Raw genomic sequence first — 16,924 nt, forward strand, 5'->3', positions numbered from 1 at the left:
CTCTGTTGTTGTAGTTGTTGCTGCTGCTGTCCTCCTTGAGCTGCTGGCGGGTTCGGACAGTAGGGAGCGATGTGCCCAGGCTGCTGGCACCGGTAGCAAACTCCCTTGAATATCGGACAAAAACCTTGAGGATGACTTTCATTACATCTGCGACACATTGACTAGGCTTTCCCCTGTTGCTGCCTCTGTTGAGGTTGTCCGTGCTGCGCACCCTACTGACGTCCCTCCTGGGTTCGCTGCCTCTTGCCTCCCTGCTCCTTCCCACTTGTTGGTGGGTTCTTTCTCGCACCACCAGCCGAACTACCCCCATTACTACCCTTCTTCCGCGAGTCGCCCCTGAACCTCTCTCATTCCTCGCTCAGGATCGTCGCAGTCTCAATCGCATCCGCCAGTGTAGTGGGTCGGCCTCCCAAAACCCGTACCCGGAGTCCGTCCTTCAACCCACACACATACTTCATCGCCCTCGTCTTCTCACTCTTGAACAGGTTCGGGCAGTACCTCTCGAGACTCCGAAATTTAATGGTATAGTCCACCAAACTCAAGTTCCCCTGGGTCAGGTCGAGGAACTTCTGTTGCATCTGCTCCTCAGCGTACACGGGGAAATACGTGTCTAAGAACTCCTCCCGGAACACCTCCCATGGAATTACGTCAATATCGAAGAACTTCACCCTTCGCAGGGTGTCCCACCACTTCTTGGCATCGCCCTTTAGACGGTACGTGCCAAAAGGTGTCTTCTTGTCCTCAGGGACAGGTAGGACATCAAACGCTTTTTCGATTTCCTCGACCCAACTCTCGGCTGCCTCTAGGTCGGCCTTTCCTGAAAAGGTAGGCGAGTCCAACTTCAGAAACCTTTCGAAGGAAACGTCACCCGTGTTTGAAACAATATCGACAGGAGGGTCACAAGTCGCTGCTTGCGCAGCTGCCTATGCAGCCTGTGCCGCCTGTATGGTCTGAGCCGCTTGCATCGCCTGTGTTGTCTGTGTCGCCTGAGCCGTCATGGTCTCGGTCAGGGTATGAATGGCCTCCATCATGAAATCTCTTTGCTCTTGCCAGTTTGCGGGAGCAGCAGTAGAGGACGAAGCACCTCTGCGTGTATACGACATCTACAACGCACAAATTTTTTGCAAAAATTTTTAGACCCTTATCGATCCTACCCCCTTAGGATTTGTCGTGTATATTTACCATAATTACAATAAATACACTTATACAAGCACATTACAAATTTCTTAATTCATAAAAAAAAACTAAGAAATAAACCATAAACACACAAGAAGTTCACATACTTTCATAAAAGTATATCATAGCCTTACCAGTGAAGGAGACTGCTCTGGAGGACGAGTCACACTTGTCGACGCTCCAGGACAAGGCTCTTATACCAAAAATAAAAAAAAAATTAAAACTCAAAAGATGATAAAATTGCAAGTTTTTGTGAGGGCTTTGATACCAAACCTGTAACGACCCCAACTCATACCTTTGAAAAATGCGATTTTTTTTCTTAGAGTTGCGGAAAACTTCCCAGAGACCTGGGGTCCTTACAGTTCCAATTTTAGTTAGATAACCACAAACCACAAACCACAAACAAACTTACATTTATCATCCATAACCAACCAACTAAACTCTTTTATTAATGAATCAATAAGAGTCTCATACACAACTCAAAAGTGAAATAACAACTGCAGGAAATAAGAAGAACTAAAAGAAACAAAAGTAGAGTCACTCTGTCCATAAATGAAGCAGTCTGAAGCAAATGTGACCCTCGTATCCCCTCAGAAGCGAGTCGATTTCACTGATCACCTCGTCTGGGAAAAACCAATAAAAGTAGAGGGTCAGAAATCCGAAGAATTCTGCGTACAGGTTCCCCTAATGAATCAAATAAGAAAAAGAACATAAATAAGATCCATGTAATATTTTAGAGGAATACAATTATACCCAATTCATAAGACAATTAACCATTCATGCAAAATTAAACATTTAGCATGAGGGAACACGAAGTAAGTAACATGGATTATAATTTAATCAATAAGGCATTTAAAAGCAAGAGAGAACATCATTATGCATTGATCAACATATAACAATCAAAGGAACAAGTAAACATGCATGATCTAATGCATAGCAGGAATATGCGTGATTTATGTGCAATGCATGAACCCCCTTTATTATCTTTCATTTAAGCTTCTCTCTTTCCATATGCATGTCCTATTAAATGCACACAACTTTAAGTTCCTCTTTTTAATTTACCATTGCCCGCAAATACACCAAACGGGTACAGTCCCCGAGGTCAGGTAGGGTTCCCGGGGTAGCTTAGCACACAATTTGTATTTTATTACCGGGTTCCAAACTTAGCCCTCGACCGATATCAGGAAACAACATCATCCATCGGAACATTAGAAAACAACATCCAATGTCGGGAACACCAGGAAAAACAGCATCCACTGACGTCACTTTCTTGGTATACCAAAACAACATCTGTATTAAAACACACCACCCCCAGGCAAAGTGGCGGACTCTCCCTAAAACTGTGGCCAGGAGAAGAACCTCAATATTGGGTTCAGGGGCAACAACAACGCACACGGAGTTTTTGTATCCTCAAGGTTTCCCCCAAACCGCAACCTCCAAGATTCTCACACTAAAGAAGGGACATCCAGGAAACATAAATTATAATGTTATTCATTTTCTTTTATCTCGTTATTAATTCATCTCTTTTCATTTGTAAATCAGCATGCAGAATGAATAACATAAGCTTGCAATTCAGCATGCAAAGATAAGCTCACAAATCAGCATGCGCAGCTCTTCACGGTCTACCACCCGTGGCAACAATAAAACAACGCAATTAAAACCATAATATAAATGTGATTTTTGCGATACATTTTAAACAATTAAAGGAGCAACCCAAAGCTCGAGACTGTCCAGATCCGCGATGATTCACTTAGATCATCGATGCACCATATGTGAAAACCACAACATACTACAACGCATTACTTTTAAATGCTTCAAATGCACATTCATTCATACCAATTTAACAATGTGCCTCAGCTACCACAATCATATGCACGTGTTCACCAACTATGTGCGAGTGTTCAAGTGTGGTCATTTATGTAATGCTTTTATGCAATTCATCTACTTAGGACAAGCGCACGTATTCATTAAATGCACATATTCATGTCACCCGTATGCGGCATGTTAGTGCACATATTTCTGTCAATGCAATCTTCCACTTGTGAACAACCATGCAAACTCACATAAACACCGAATTTAACCACTCCACCTCTGAAGTCTATGTATGCAAGTTAGCCAACTCTTGACACAATCTGAAAGTTAGCATACATGGTTTTTTTTTTCCAGACTTGAGCCAATACTGAGTCTGCTAGAAATTTTTCTTTTTCTTTTTTATAACTACTAGGCACAACCCCTATTAGTCTCAGGTTTAATTAAATATCCAAAACGATTAAGCTTTAACAGTTTCTAAACAAAAAAATAAATTTTCAATACATTATTTAGTTAACCAAGACATATCAGATTTAAGAATGGATGCAAGCTCGATTCATTCTAACAAATCAGGTTCAAATAACTGATTCAGATTGACATAATAAATCTGAAGTAAACTTTATTAAACCCCCAAAGCTCCATGTCAATATATATAGACATAACCAGAAGTTCAGAATCAATTTAATTACATGCTTGTGTTAAATAACACCTACTGGACCACTCATGGTTATAATAGAACCCCATATATGAAGATGATAAATAGATCTATATGCATCTTAAACAATAAAATGAATATATTAACAAGAAAGCGTAATTTAAATCCTACGGATGCTCATTACGTATGATAAACATGTGAAATTGTCTACGAAGAGACAATACGCATATAAGCATAAATACTTAAAAAAGAAGTGCACGAAGGCACTCTCACAACACTTGAACACAATACGCAAAAAGCGTATAAATAATAAACATGCAATAATGTATGTATTTCATAAAAAGGAAGCAAGTGCTTGAGACTCTCAAGCTTATTTTACAACAAGGGGGAACACCCCTATTTATACAAGAAAGAAGAGGTGCAAGAGGAGGCTCCCCAAAGGAGTCGTTGGGGAGCTCCCAACGGTCACAATTGTGACCGTTGGGGGCTCCCCAACGACTCTATTGGGGAGACCCCCAATGCACCTTTTTGAATATGCAAAAAGGAAAAAAATAAAATAAAAAGAATTACAAAAATAAAAGGAAAAAAATACAGCATATTGCAAATGGAATATGCGCAAAATGTAAAAAGACTGAAATACCCTTTTCAGGTAAAAAGAGAAAAATGTATAAATATATATACTTATATATAGAGATACGTATACATATAACATATGTATACGTATCTCTATGTATATAAGTATATATATTTATACTTACAATAATGTTTTTGAGTATACATTTTAACACGGTGTGATAACCGCAAGTTTGTCAAGAAGGAAATGAAATCTAGGCGAACAAAGAGCTTTTGTGAAGAAGTCCGCAAGTTGATACTCAGACGTCACGTATGGTAGATCAATGACCTTCTTCAAGTATTCTTCCCTGACATAATGGCAGTCCATCTCTATAAGTTTTGTTCGCTCGTGAAAGGTGTGGTTTTTGGCAATATAGATTGCACTTTTATTGTCACAGCACAGCTTTGTTGGTTCTCTGATAGGCACTCCCATATCTTCCAAAAGGCGTCGAATCCATACAATTTCCATGGTAGTGGATGTCATGGCTTTGTATTCGGCTTCAGTGGATGACAGAGAGACCTTCTGTTTCTTTTTACATCGCCATGAAATCAAAGATTCACCTAAGAAAACACAAAAACCAGTGGTGGAGTGACAGTTACTAGGGTCACCTCCCCAATCTGAGTCAGTATAAGCAAGTAATTTTAAATCAGAAGAAAAAGATAGAAATACTCCCTTATTTACTGTGCCCTTCAAGTATCTGATGATGCGAAGAACAGCACTCATATGAACGGTTGTGGGAGCGTGCTGAAACTGACTGGCGATGTGTATAGCATATGACAAGTCAGGTCGAGTAATACTAAGATACATTAACGAACCTACCAACTGCCTGTAAGGGGTAGGATCGGTTAAGGGAACACCATCGTCAATTTTCATTTTTGCTCCCACAACTTCAGGAGTTTCGCATACTTTGTCATCAAAAATCCCGGATCTGTCAATAATCTCACAAGCAAGTTTAGACTGAGATAGAAAATAACCACGTTGCGAATAGGCAACCTCAATTCCAAGAAAATATGTCAGAAAACCCAAGTCTGACATCTCAAATTTTGAAGTCAAGACGGACTTAATACCCTTGACTCCTTGAACATCATCACCTGTAATTAACATATCATCAACATAGAGCAATAATATGACAATCTCTGCCTTAGATTTTTTAGTAAATAGAGCAGTGTCCGTATAACATGAGGAGAAACCATTTTCTAACATTACACTGGTAAATCTGTCATACCAGGCTTTGGGAGCCTGTTTCAAACCATAGAGAGCCTTTCGAAGACGAAGAACTTTATCTTTAGGAATCTTCATGCCTGGTGGGGCATCCATATACACTTCTTCGTTAAGATGACCATTTAAAAAAGCATTTTTCACATCCATTTGAAAAATGTTCCAATTTTTAATAGATGCAATAGTAATGACACATCTAACTGTAATCATTCGGGCTACAGGAGCAAAAGTTTCTTCATAATCAATTACATACTCTTGCCCATACCCTTTTGCAACTAAGTGAGCTTTATACCTTACCAGGGATCCGTCGCTTTTAGTTTTAACTTTAAAAACCCATCGACAACCTATAGTTTTCTTTCCTATGGGTAGAGTTTGGAAATCCCAAGTTTCAGCCCTTTTGAGAGCACTAAGTTCATTTTGCATGGCTTCTTGCCATTCTATACATTTTTTAGCTTGTTCAAAATTCCTTGGCTCAAAATAAGAGTGAATGGCACTAAGACAAGCCCTATACCGGGGTGAAAAAGAATCAAAAGAGACAAAACGAGTTGGCGGTCTCCTATTCCTCTTAGATCTTCGGTGATCGAGAGTAGGTACAAGCTCACTATATTGGTCAATGGCACTTCTAAAGGTGTCTTGGTTTCTACGGGAGTAGGTTATCGGATCACTTGAAATCTTGTTTTCTTGATCATTGAGAGGGTTATGTTCTTCAACATCACCATCATTTTCCTCATCGTGATTTGATGATACATCATCATCATTAGATACATCATCATTACTAGCCAATAAATCAAAAAGGAATGAGTAATCAAAATTTTCTTGTTGAGAAACATTTTTTTCAAATCCACTCTCATTTTCTAAAAACGTTACATTTCTAGAAACATATAACTCATCATCTCGAAGATCATAGCAACGAAACCCTTTTTGAGTTTCGGAATACCCAAGAAAGGCGCAAGGGATAGCTTTGGGAGAGAGCTTGTCATTTTTATCCGTAAGTATAAAACATTTACACCAAAAAACACGTAACCTATTATAATCAGGTTCAAGTTTATATAAGATCTCAAAAGGGGATATTTTTCTTAATATCCTAGATGGTAAGCGGTTTATCAGATAAACAGAAGCGAGGGCTGCTTCAACCCAAAAGTTCTTAGGAATGTTTTGAGAAATAAGCAGGGTCCTAGTGGTCTCAATGATGTGCCTATGTTTTCTTTCGGTCAATCCATTCTGTTGAGGGGTTTTAGGACAAGACCTTTGGTGAATAATTTTGTGATCCTCAAGATATGTTTTAAATTGGTTGGAGAGATATTCTCCTCCAGAATCACTTCTAAAAATCTTTATATTACTGTTGAATTGATTTTTGATCATTGAGTTGAAGGTTTTAAAACATGTAAAAACTTCATGTTTGTACTTTAGGAAATAGATCCATGAATACCTAGAGAAATCATCCACAAAAATAACATAGTAAGAAAAGCTTCCTTTTGAAACAACAGGTGCGGATCCCCAAACATCGAAATGAACAATTTCGAAGGTTTTAGATGAGAACATAGTTCTTTGCTCAAAAGGTAAACTTTGCATTTTTCCGAGAATACAATCATTACAGGAAAATGAACTTTTACATAGATCCTTTGCAAAATGTAAATAAGATAACTTGGTGACATTAGGATGACCAAGTCTTTTGTGTCATATGTTTATATCTTTGTTCCGGGCAACATTACAAAATGATTTTGGAACTTGGAGAGATTCCATATAGTATAAGTCTCCTTTTCTAAAGTCTTCCCCAATCAATTTCCCGGACCGGCGATCCTGTATTAAACATTTGTCACATGAAAATTTAATATTGCATCCATGGTCCGAGAGTTGAGAAATAGAGAGAAGGTTTAAGTTAAGTTTAGGTATAAATCTAATTTTTGGAATGGAAAAATCTTGAGTTTCAAAATTACCTATTCCTTTAATTTCAAGAGAGGTTCCATTCGCAGTGGAAACAAAGGATGGAGAAACATTTTTTTGAAAAATCGAAAAGTGAAAACATGTTTTGGGACATATGAAAAGATGCACCTGAGTCCAAAAGCCAAGAGACTACCTGAAATGGAAGAGGTAGACACGGCGGCACCGGATGTAGCTCCCTTGAGAAGAGGTTGAAGGGCTTCCACTATTTGATTCAACGAGAGTGACCCACTTGATGATGCCTCTTCCTTTTGTGGTACACCGGTGGTGGCCATAGCGAGAAGCCTCTTCCATTTGGGACATACGGGCTTGATATGCCCCGGTTCCTTACAAAAGTGACAAATAGTCTTGCTATAGTCCCTCTTTCCTCTTTGTCCAGCATCTCCTCCTTGATTTTGGAATTTGAAATGAGGAGGACGATAGGTCTTTACATTATTTCCGGGTCTTGATACGGCATTGACCTCATTGTTTTCTTCATGATTACAAGGAACCACAAGAACATTTGATCCTTGTTTACATAAACTCATACGAGTCTCCTCACCACTTAATTTGGTGAGAACATCTTCAAGAGATGGAGGAGTAAATGAGGATAGAAGTGATGACCTTATTTGCTCAAATTCCGGTCTTAACCCATTCAAAAAGTTGAAGAACCGGTCTTCTTCAAGTTGCTTGTGGCGGAGTTTAATTGTCTCTCCACTCCATTTTGGTTCAAGCATGGAAAGCTCATCCCAAATGGAGGAGAGGTCGGCATAATATTCCCTAATGAACATTTCACCTTGAGTAAGGGAGAGGGCCTTCTTTTGAAGGTAATACTTATGGGATAGATCTCTTGATGTATACATTTTCTCGAGATAATGCCAAGCTTCCGATGCTTTCTTGAACTTGATAATGTTGGCATTAATCTTTGTTTCAACGGATGCGAAGAACCAAGAAAGAATCTTGAAGTTCTTCATTTCTCATTCGTCGTGCTTCTTGGAGTATTCTTCAAGAGCTTTGATCATTTCCTCTCCCTCAAGAATCTTGATTTCATTTTCGTTCATCACGGTTATTTTGGGTTCCGGTTCCGGAATTGTGCCTTGCACATAACCCCATAGTGAGCCTCCATGTTCCCGGCCCAAATATGGTAGTTGGACCCATTCAACTTGAAGCCAAGAGCGAAGTGAGACTCTTTTTCACCCATTAAGAAGTAAAGAAAAGGAGGAGGCGTACCAACACAATGCTTCAACTTTTAGCTTGCACAAGATCCTTCTAAAATAATTGAGAAGCAAGATCCACCACTTCAACTTCTAAGAATCCGAAGGCACGGTTTTCGAGGCACTCGAAAAAAGAAGAATCTCACGATCCTTAATCACCAACCGAGCTCTGATACCATGTGAAATTGTCTACGAAAAGACAATACGCATATAAGCATAAATACTTAAAAAAGAAGTGCACGAAGGCACTCTCACAACACTTGAACACAATACGCAAAAAACGTATAAATAATAAACATGCAATAATGCATGTATTTCATAAAAAGGAAGCAAGTGCTAGAGACTCTCAAGCTTATTTTACAACAAGGGGGAACACCCCTATTTATACAAGAAAGAAGAGGTGCAAGAGGGGGCTCCCCAAAGGAGTCGTTGGGGAGCTCCCAACGGTCACAATTGTGACCGTTGAGGGCTCCCCAACGACTCTATTGGGGAGACCCCCAATGCACCTTTTTGAATATGCAAAAAGGAAAAAAATAAAATAAAAAGAATTACAAAAATAAAAGGAAAAAAATACAGCATATTCCAAATGGAATACGCGCAAAATGTAAAAAGACTGAAATACCCTTTTTGGGTAAAAAGAGAAAAATGTATAAATATATATACTTATATATAGAGATATGTATACATATAACATATGTATACGTATCTCTATGTATATAAGTATATATATTTATACTTACAATAATGTTTTTGAGTATACATTTTAACAAAACATGCATATCTAGATGAAATAATCACGGTAACTTGCTAGGGTAGAGAGCTTATGACAACAATCGCTCCATTACCAAAACCACAGATCACAATTCTGGGTAGAGAGCTTTGTACTGAGATACATGCAATAAAAAAAAAATCAATATATCCTGACATAACAGGATCCTACCATGCGTGCATCCAATTACATCACATTCTTGGCAGACCTTATTCATACGTACCATAAATCCCTTACGCAATAGGGGATCCAAAACTAACAGGTGAACAAACGAATCAAAAATTTGGTATGTTGAACAACATTAAATCGTGAACCCATAAAAGTGTATTGAAACATGCTAAAAAAAAAAATTGAATAACTTTAAATTGGAATCAGGGTTAATCCACAAATTTGGACATCATACAACAAGAAAAATCAATGTATCCATATCCTAATCATGAACTCCCAACAAAACAAATGATACCCAAATTCATATTAAATCACTGATCGAACTTAAAATCAGTTTTAAATCCAGGAACCAGATTCATAATAGGTTCAAAAAGCCATCCTGAAACCTTAAACCTATACGAGCTGAAATTTTCCTAGCTTGCTGAAACTAAATCCTTCTCAAGGAACATATGAAGATATGAGATGTGAAAAACTCGCAATTTAACCGCATGTGATTCGACCCACCGAAAGCCCAAAAAAAACAGGAATTTCAAGATGAGATTTCCAAAAAAATTTACATGGAATCCAGTCCATACCCCTTTTCTCACCCGATTTCAAGAGAGAGAACCCGTACCTCAAAAATCGGCGTTTTAGGGTTGCGGCTATCGTGAGAAGGCGAGCGATTCCACCGGCCTCGACTGCTTCGGTGTCGTGGAGGGAATTTTTGTGCCGGCGTCGGTGATTGTCGCACGCAAGGGAAAGGACAGGAGAAGGGGGGCTGCCGTGAGGGCCTCCTCTTCCTCCTTGTTGCTTAAAAGGGAAGGCACAGAGGGGGAGCATATCGTGGCTCCGTCGGTTACGGGGAGCCCCTCTCGTGCGAGGCGGCTACAGGGAGGAAAGGGAAACACTCGGGCAAGGTTTTAAAACCCTACCGGGTTATGGATCCTGTTAGAATACAGTTTGCATATGCGTATGGATCTGGATCCAGATCCATACGCATATTATATGAAACACATGATAATAGATGCACTTTTATGTAATGCAAGATTTTTAAATGACAATAATCTTGAATGAGCAAATAACAAACTTAGGCCAATATAGGCATTCATAAAGATGGTGAAGTTTGAAAATCTTATGAAATCCACTTACAAAAATGATGCTCACAACCAATCTCAAAAGATCCACAAAGGGTTACAAGTATTAATGAATCTTCGAAGGATATTATGCAAGGGAAAAGATACTCACAAACAATCTTCTCACAACAACTATGAAATCTTCATAAAAGAGTATATACTCACAATAAGATTATAAGGACCGAAAGGCTCCTTAAAGAGAGCTCAAAAAACACACAAAATTCCCAAAGAAGTGGGAAACTCCACTAAAGTGAGAGGAATCCCAACAAAGAAGAATAATAGATTTGTTAAAAAACCTTATGATAAAGTAAGATTGTACTATGGCATAAATCTATAAAATTAAACATTTATTGAGGAAAAATTCAAAAGCCCTTAAGTTTTATCAAAAAACATGACTTAATAGATTATTATCAACTTCTAATGTAATAAGTACGCAACAAACATTAGTGAAGACCATAAATTTTATAATGAGACAAGCTCTTTAAATCAAATTGAAAAATCTTTTAAGAGTATAAAGATGCAAAGAAAATCATCATATTCCATAAGACTATTTTAAAAACTTAATTCAACCGGAATTAAAAAAACTTTCTTAATTAAATGTTGCTCATATAAAAAGGACACATTAGGTAAGTGAATCAAATACTTATTAAGTAATTTTTCATATATGCCAAGCATTTTTCGAAAAACTACATCTCACAAACATATTAATCTTAACATACCTTTCTTTAAAGACTCACCATATATAAAAGGTATTCTTATAAACAAAGTTAGGTTTAAAATATAAATTCAAGGCTTCCATGGTCATAAATTTTTACCGACCCATTAAGTTTTGAGCAATCATATATCTAATTTTTCGCCAAACAAGTTATCATTTTAAAAAATTTCAAAGAAAAACATACAAAAAAGTATGTATACGAAAAAGATTCAATAGAGTATCAAGTAACTCAAATTTTTATAAAAAGACATAATGACAAAGAGTACACATAAAAAAAACATATTAAATTCTTCATATAATACCTAAAGAGATAGAATGCATACCGAATAACTTTAAGAAAGAAAAGAGAGAGAAATGAATACTTCACCATTTTTCTTTAAAAACTTCTTGAATACCATGCTTCCCGATGCACCAAAGAGCAACTCGATCTCAACCTTGCTCTGATACCATGTTAGAAAGTGACTTTGAATATTTTACGTTCGATAATGAACCCATACACATGCACATTAAGTGCGAATATACCCACTTAAGGGAACAACACAAGCACATCAAGTGCTAATACATAAACCCATAAAAGGGATAAATATGACTTAAAGTCATAAGTTGAATATTATTGAAGAAATAGGAGGAAGAGGGTAAAAACCATATACGATGTAGCATAAGCTCCTCCAAGGAGTTAAGAATACAAAAGAGGAGAGCCCTATTTATAACACAAGAAAGGGGCCACATAGGGGGCTCCCAAAGGAGTCGTTGGGAGCCCCCAACGGTCACATTTGTGACCGTTGGGGGCTCCCAAATGACTCTTTGGGGAGCCTCCCTAGGTGGCGCAAACCACAAAAAAATAATAAAAAAGAAACTAAAAATAAAAGAAAAATTACATGCATATTCCAATTGGAATATGCGTAAAATGACAAATTACAAGAATACCCTTGAGGGTATTTTAGGAAGAGAAAATATATATATTTATATATATATAAATAGAGATACGTATACATATATATATATATATGTATACGTATCTTTATATATATATATATATATATATATATAAATATACATGTACATTTAAGGATTATATTTCAACATACATATATGTGTACGAGTACACATATTTTAACAACTGGAACCTGTGGACCCGGATATGTGTCGCTCCCTACTCCTGCATCAGATTTTAACGAAGAATGATTCATCTGTGTAAAATAAAATTGAACTTGAGAAAACAACTGACAAACAAAGATAAAATAGATAAACCTACAAGCTAAAATAACTCAAAAATAGGCAATCTAGTCCAAGGAAGGACAAGATGACAGCAGCAGTGACCTTAGTGATCTATTGCGCAAAAAAAAAACAAGGAAAGAAAAGAAAGGAAGAAAGGAGGAAAGAAGAAAAGGAGAGAAAATAAGGAAAAAGAATAAAGAGCAAAGAAAGAAGAAAGGAAGCAAGAGAGAGAGAGAGAGAGAGAATGAAAAGGAAGAAGAAAGACTAGAGAAAAGGAAAAGAATGATTAGGAGAGCAAAGAAAAAAGAAGCAAGACACAAAGAAGATCAAGAACTTGAAATAGAAAAGGAATGATTCAAAAGTGGATTCCTACTATTTGGAACATGTTGAACACATCTATGAGGTCTGATTAGATCAAAACAACATGCGCCTATGACTTTGAGAGGCAGCATGACATCATGTTGCCATTATCGAATATTTCCCCTATATATACAGTTATTCAAAAGAGAAAACATTAGAGGTGCCAAGAGGTCACTTAAAGTCAAGGTTACAATAAAAACTCAAATACACAAACTGGAACTCCTATCTGTTTATGCCAAATCCAAGAAAGATACATATTTCCCCAATAATAATGCAGTACTAATTGTAGGTATTATTGCAATTTCTGGTGTATTGTCTCCAGCTTGCATTGTACATCTTCAGACAACCTCCCATTCCTCTCTTTCATATCATTCAGCATGAGTGTAATAACCACCTGAACCATATAAAAGACCATTTCCATCCCTTTTTTACTTGACCATCTCACCAAAAAGAGATGCCTGTTCTGCTTCCCAGACCATGTTTATATCCAATCATGCCAGTTTTTAAAAAATTTCAATTATATATTGAAACCCTTTGAATGGGTAATTACAAGAAAGCATACAACTGCATAAAAATATATACCATAAGCCATCGGCAAGTGATATGGCTAATATTAAATAAAAACACCAACAATTACAAACTTGTGACTCTTAATTGGTGGAGGAAATGACCACAATACCCTTAGTACACAACTCTCAAAATTACAGATATGCCAATGTGTGCAGAACCAAACACGCCCATTCTCACTCAATAAGAGACATAATATATGAATACAAGATGAAGATAATGGAAATGGAATAAAAGAAATATTACAAGCAAGCATTTGAACAATGACATCATTTAGACACACACACTGAATGAAAGCAACATGAAAAATAATTGTTACCAACTACCTAAATCCTACAAAAATAAAACAAATGGCATATAACATACAGCTGCTGTAAGACAGTCTGCATACTCTGACTGCGTTGCAAAAAGACGCAACTGCAAAGAAGTGAGAGAAAATTATTGACAATATTCATATTATGCAAAGAAAAAAAATCCAAGATTTAATCATCTCATTCACCTTTGTAGGTATCCCCTACCTTACATTGATTAAAAGTTGTACTTTATTTAGCAGTGTTGGCCTCAAAGTGTGGAAAAATAAGGAGTTCAAGGTTGTCTGAAGATTGAAAAGATAGCATAAGATGAGCACATTGTGCTCACATAATGAGGAGATTGAAATGGGATAAGATTAGAAAGGTGACACTGGTCAAACAAAAAAATGTTAAAAATGAATATGAAAAAAAAAATCTAGTAAGAACATGATACAGATACACTAGAAAAACCATCAAACCATCTGACTGATGAGCATGTCTTGGTCTAGTTTGCTAGACTCTTAATTGCGAGAGTGGAATTTCTTGTATGTTGATAATATGTGTATATTGGGGCAATAGTTAGTTATTTTCCATCCTTTGACTTTATTATATAAAATGTGTATATTGTTGCTGATTGCGAAGGTTGATCATGGCCATTTTTGCCCTTTTAACATAAGTAGCGACAATGTACTATCTGGTTTTATTATCTAAGGTCATTTTGATTTTTTAGTTATAAACTTGTAATTAGATCTAGTTGTTTATGTCTTTTTTAATCCATTAAAACACATGATACTTTTATTTCTTCTCCTTTCTTTTATTTCTTACTCTTTTGCTTTGTGTAGATAATATGATCATCACTACTAGCAACATTAACTTGTTTAAACAGCAGCTTCCTGAGCAATTTGAAATGAAATGCTTATGTATTTTCGGTATTTTGTCGGTCTCTGCATTGCCTATTCTCATTCGGGTTGTCTCCAGTCTTAGCACAAGTTTGAGACAAATTTTGACTGCCAGAAAAATGATTAGCAGAGGATCCCCGATGAATCGATACGCAGATTGAGGCTAATGCGAGACTTCGTTTCATTTATGTGGTCTCACTAGCTGATCCAACGGTATGTGGACGGTTCTGAGTTTGATCTATTTAACTACATCTAGGACGAAAATAGCATATACAATGCATCTAGTGAGTGAGTTCATCAGTGCTCCAGATCGATTAATACGGCAGCAATCATAAGGATTACTCATTATGCTCAGTGCATCATGTGACTTGCCTTCTTGACACTTATATGGCCCTAATGAACAACCGATTGATCTGGAAGCATATGGAAACATGAAAAACCATCCACCGATTAAACTGGAAGCATATGGAAACGTGAAAAAACATTTGAATAACACAAATCAATCCATTCAAATGAAGAAAACCCTAATTTCTACCTCAAGAATTGCCAAATTATCCTCCAAATGAACCATATTTCCCCTTTAACGCTGGTAAAAAGCTGCCCAGAGACTGCGTTTCGCAATCGAAAGCCAAAGAAATCGATAGAGAGAGAGAGACGTGTAAGAAAAGATCCAAACGAACGATTCCCCGTCTTTTAACGCACTCGCATCCATAATTAGAAACAGGAGAAAGGATCAAAAGATGGAAACTCACCTGGATGTAAAAGAAGGCGGCCGCAGCAACGAGAAGAAGGATCCTCGCGTCGCAGAAATTCCTCCCCATTTTCCGAGTGACGGATCGAAATCTGAGGTTTCACCTTCCTCCTTTTTTCCGTTCAAACAGTTCTTGTGCAAATTTTTGAAGAATCCGAGATATTTCCGATTTTCTTTTGGACCGCTTCTTGTTCTGCAAGAAAGAAAAAAAGGATTCAACATAAAATTAGGGCTAGGGTTTTCTCTCCCGAGGATCGGAGATCCATCCAATCAGGTCGTGGAGAAGAAGGAGAAGACACCGGCGTGGCCCGCAAAGTCAAAACGTTTCGTCAATTCTCCCGTTAAGGAACAAGGACCAAAACCAAACCCAACCGCTCGCAGTCCGGCTCGGTTCGGTTCGTCCAAAGCTCCTTCACACTTCGTAAATAGGTTTGCTAACCGAGCCATCAGACGGTTTTAGTCAAACGAGTATAACATTATTAATGTGATTTTTATACATTTTTTTATATTTTTATAGCTTTTTTTTATATTTTAAATTTAAATATACATATGGTTTTCCAAGATTTTCTTCAGAAAAACAACAAATTCCAATTTATTGTCAGATTTTCTTTTGCCGAGAAAATCCTCGTGACAAGATTTTACACCATGCTATTCGGGCTTGATTCATTAATGGCACATCCTTGGGCTGAGCTTGGGCTGTTCGGGCTTGATTCATTAATGCCACATCCTTGCTCGGGCACGGTACATGAGCTCATCGATTTGGGAGCCAAGCATTACGAGCCAATCACAAGCTGGTTCGTTTTCTAAAATGTTTGTTTTTTTAAGTTTTTTAAACAATAATATATATAACATATAATACATTTATAAAAAACATATAATATGCATTTATCTATAATATATGTATAATATATGTATAAAATATATAATATGTAAAATGTGCATATACGATCAAGCCACGCTGAGAGCTAAGCTTGCCATGTTCATGATCAGCTCATTTACCTAAACGATCTGGCTTGTAGCTGAGCTGGTAGAGCTCAATTTTAGAAACGAGCCAGCAGCAAGCTACTTGTGTCGTTTCCCAGCCCTAGCTATGGATACCATACGTTGAACACTTAAGCTACAAAACAATTTGAATGTTTAATCAGATTCAGAGCCAAAGATTTAACCAACAGCTCCATGTTACTAACCAACTGGGTCAAGACCTAGCTGAGTCTACACTCCTTATCAAAAGAAATGGAAAATGATTGTACTGTACAATTAATTTGAAATATTGTTCTAAAAACCCTATAATTTTTATACTCTCCCCCATGTCTAAAATTGTAAATATCTAGAATTAAAAAACTTTTTTTACCTTTCTCACATGCGAACTTTCTTTCAAATGTGACTGTTTTTTGCATAACAGTCTTTGTTCTTATATTTATAACTCTCTTAGCTGACATAAAAAAATGTGTGTTTTATAGTCATTGAAAA

The 16,924-nt window shown here is 37.1% G+C and overlaps 1 pseudogene across 1 annotated transcript in view; it reads right to left on the minus strand.

Annotated features, from left to right (window-relative positions):
* Positions 1-15,750, minus strand: part of LOC149832660 (alpha-1,3-mannosyl-glycoprotein 2-beta-N-acetylglucosaminyltransferase-like) — an 87,262-nt pseudogene extending 71,512 nt beyond the window's left edge. The window contains exons 1-2 of the transcript XR_016433356.1: positions 15,456-15,750; positions 13,881-13,931 (exon numbers count right to left, since the gene is read on the minus strand). The product of XR_016433356.1 is annotated as an alpha-1,3-mannosyl-glycoprotein 2-beta-N-acetylglucosaminyltransferase-like (transcript). The remainder of the gene's footprint in view (positions 1-13,880; positions 13,932-15,455) is intronic.
* Between the last annotated feature and the right edge of the window lie 1,174 nt (positions 15,751-16,924).

This window comes from Nuphar pumila, chromosome 7 (assembly GCF_984573655.1).
Source record: "Nuphar pumila chromosome 7, dmNupPumi1.hap1.1, whole genome shotgun sequence".
Lineage (NCBI taxonomy): Eukaryota > Viridiplantae > Streptophyta > Magnoliopsida > Nymphaeales > Nymphaeaceae > Nuphar > Nuphar pumila.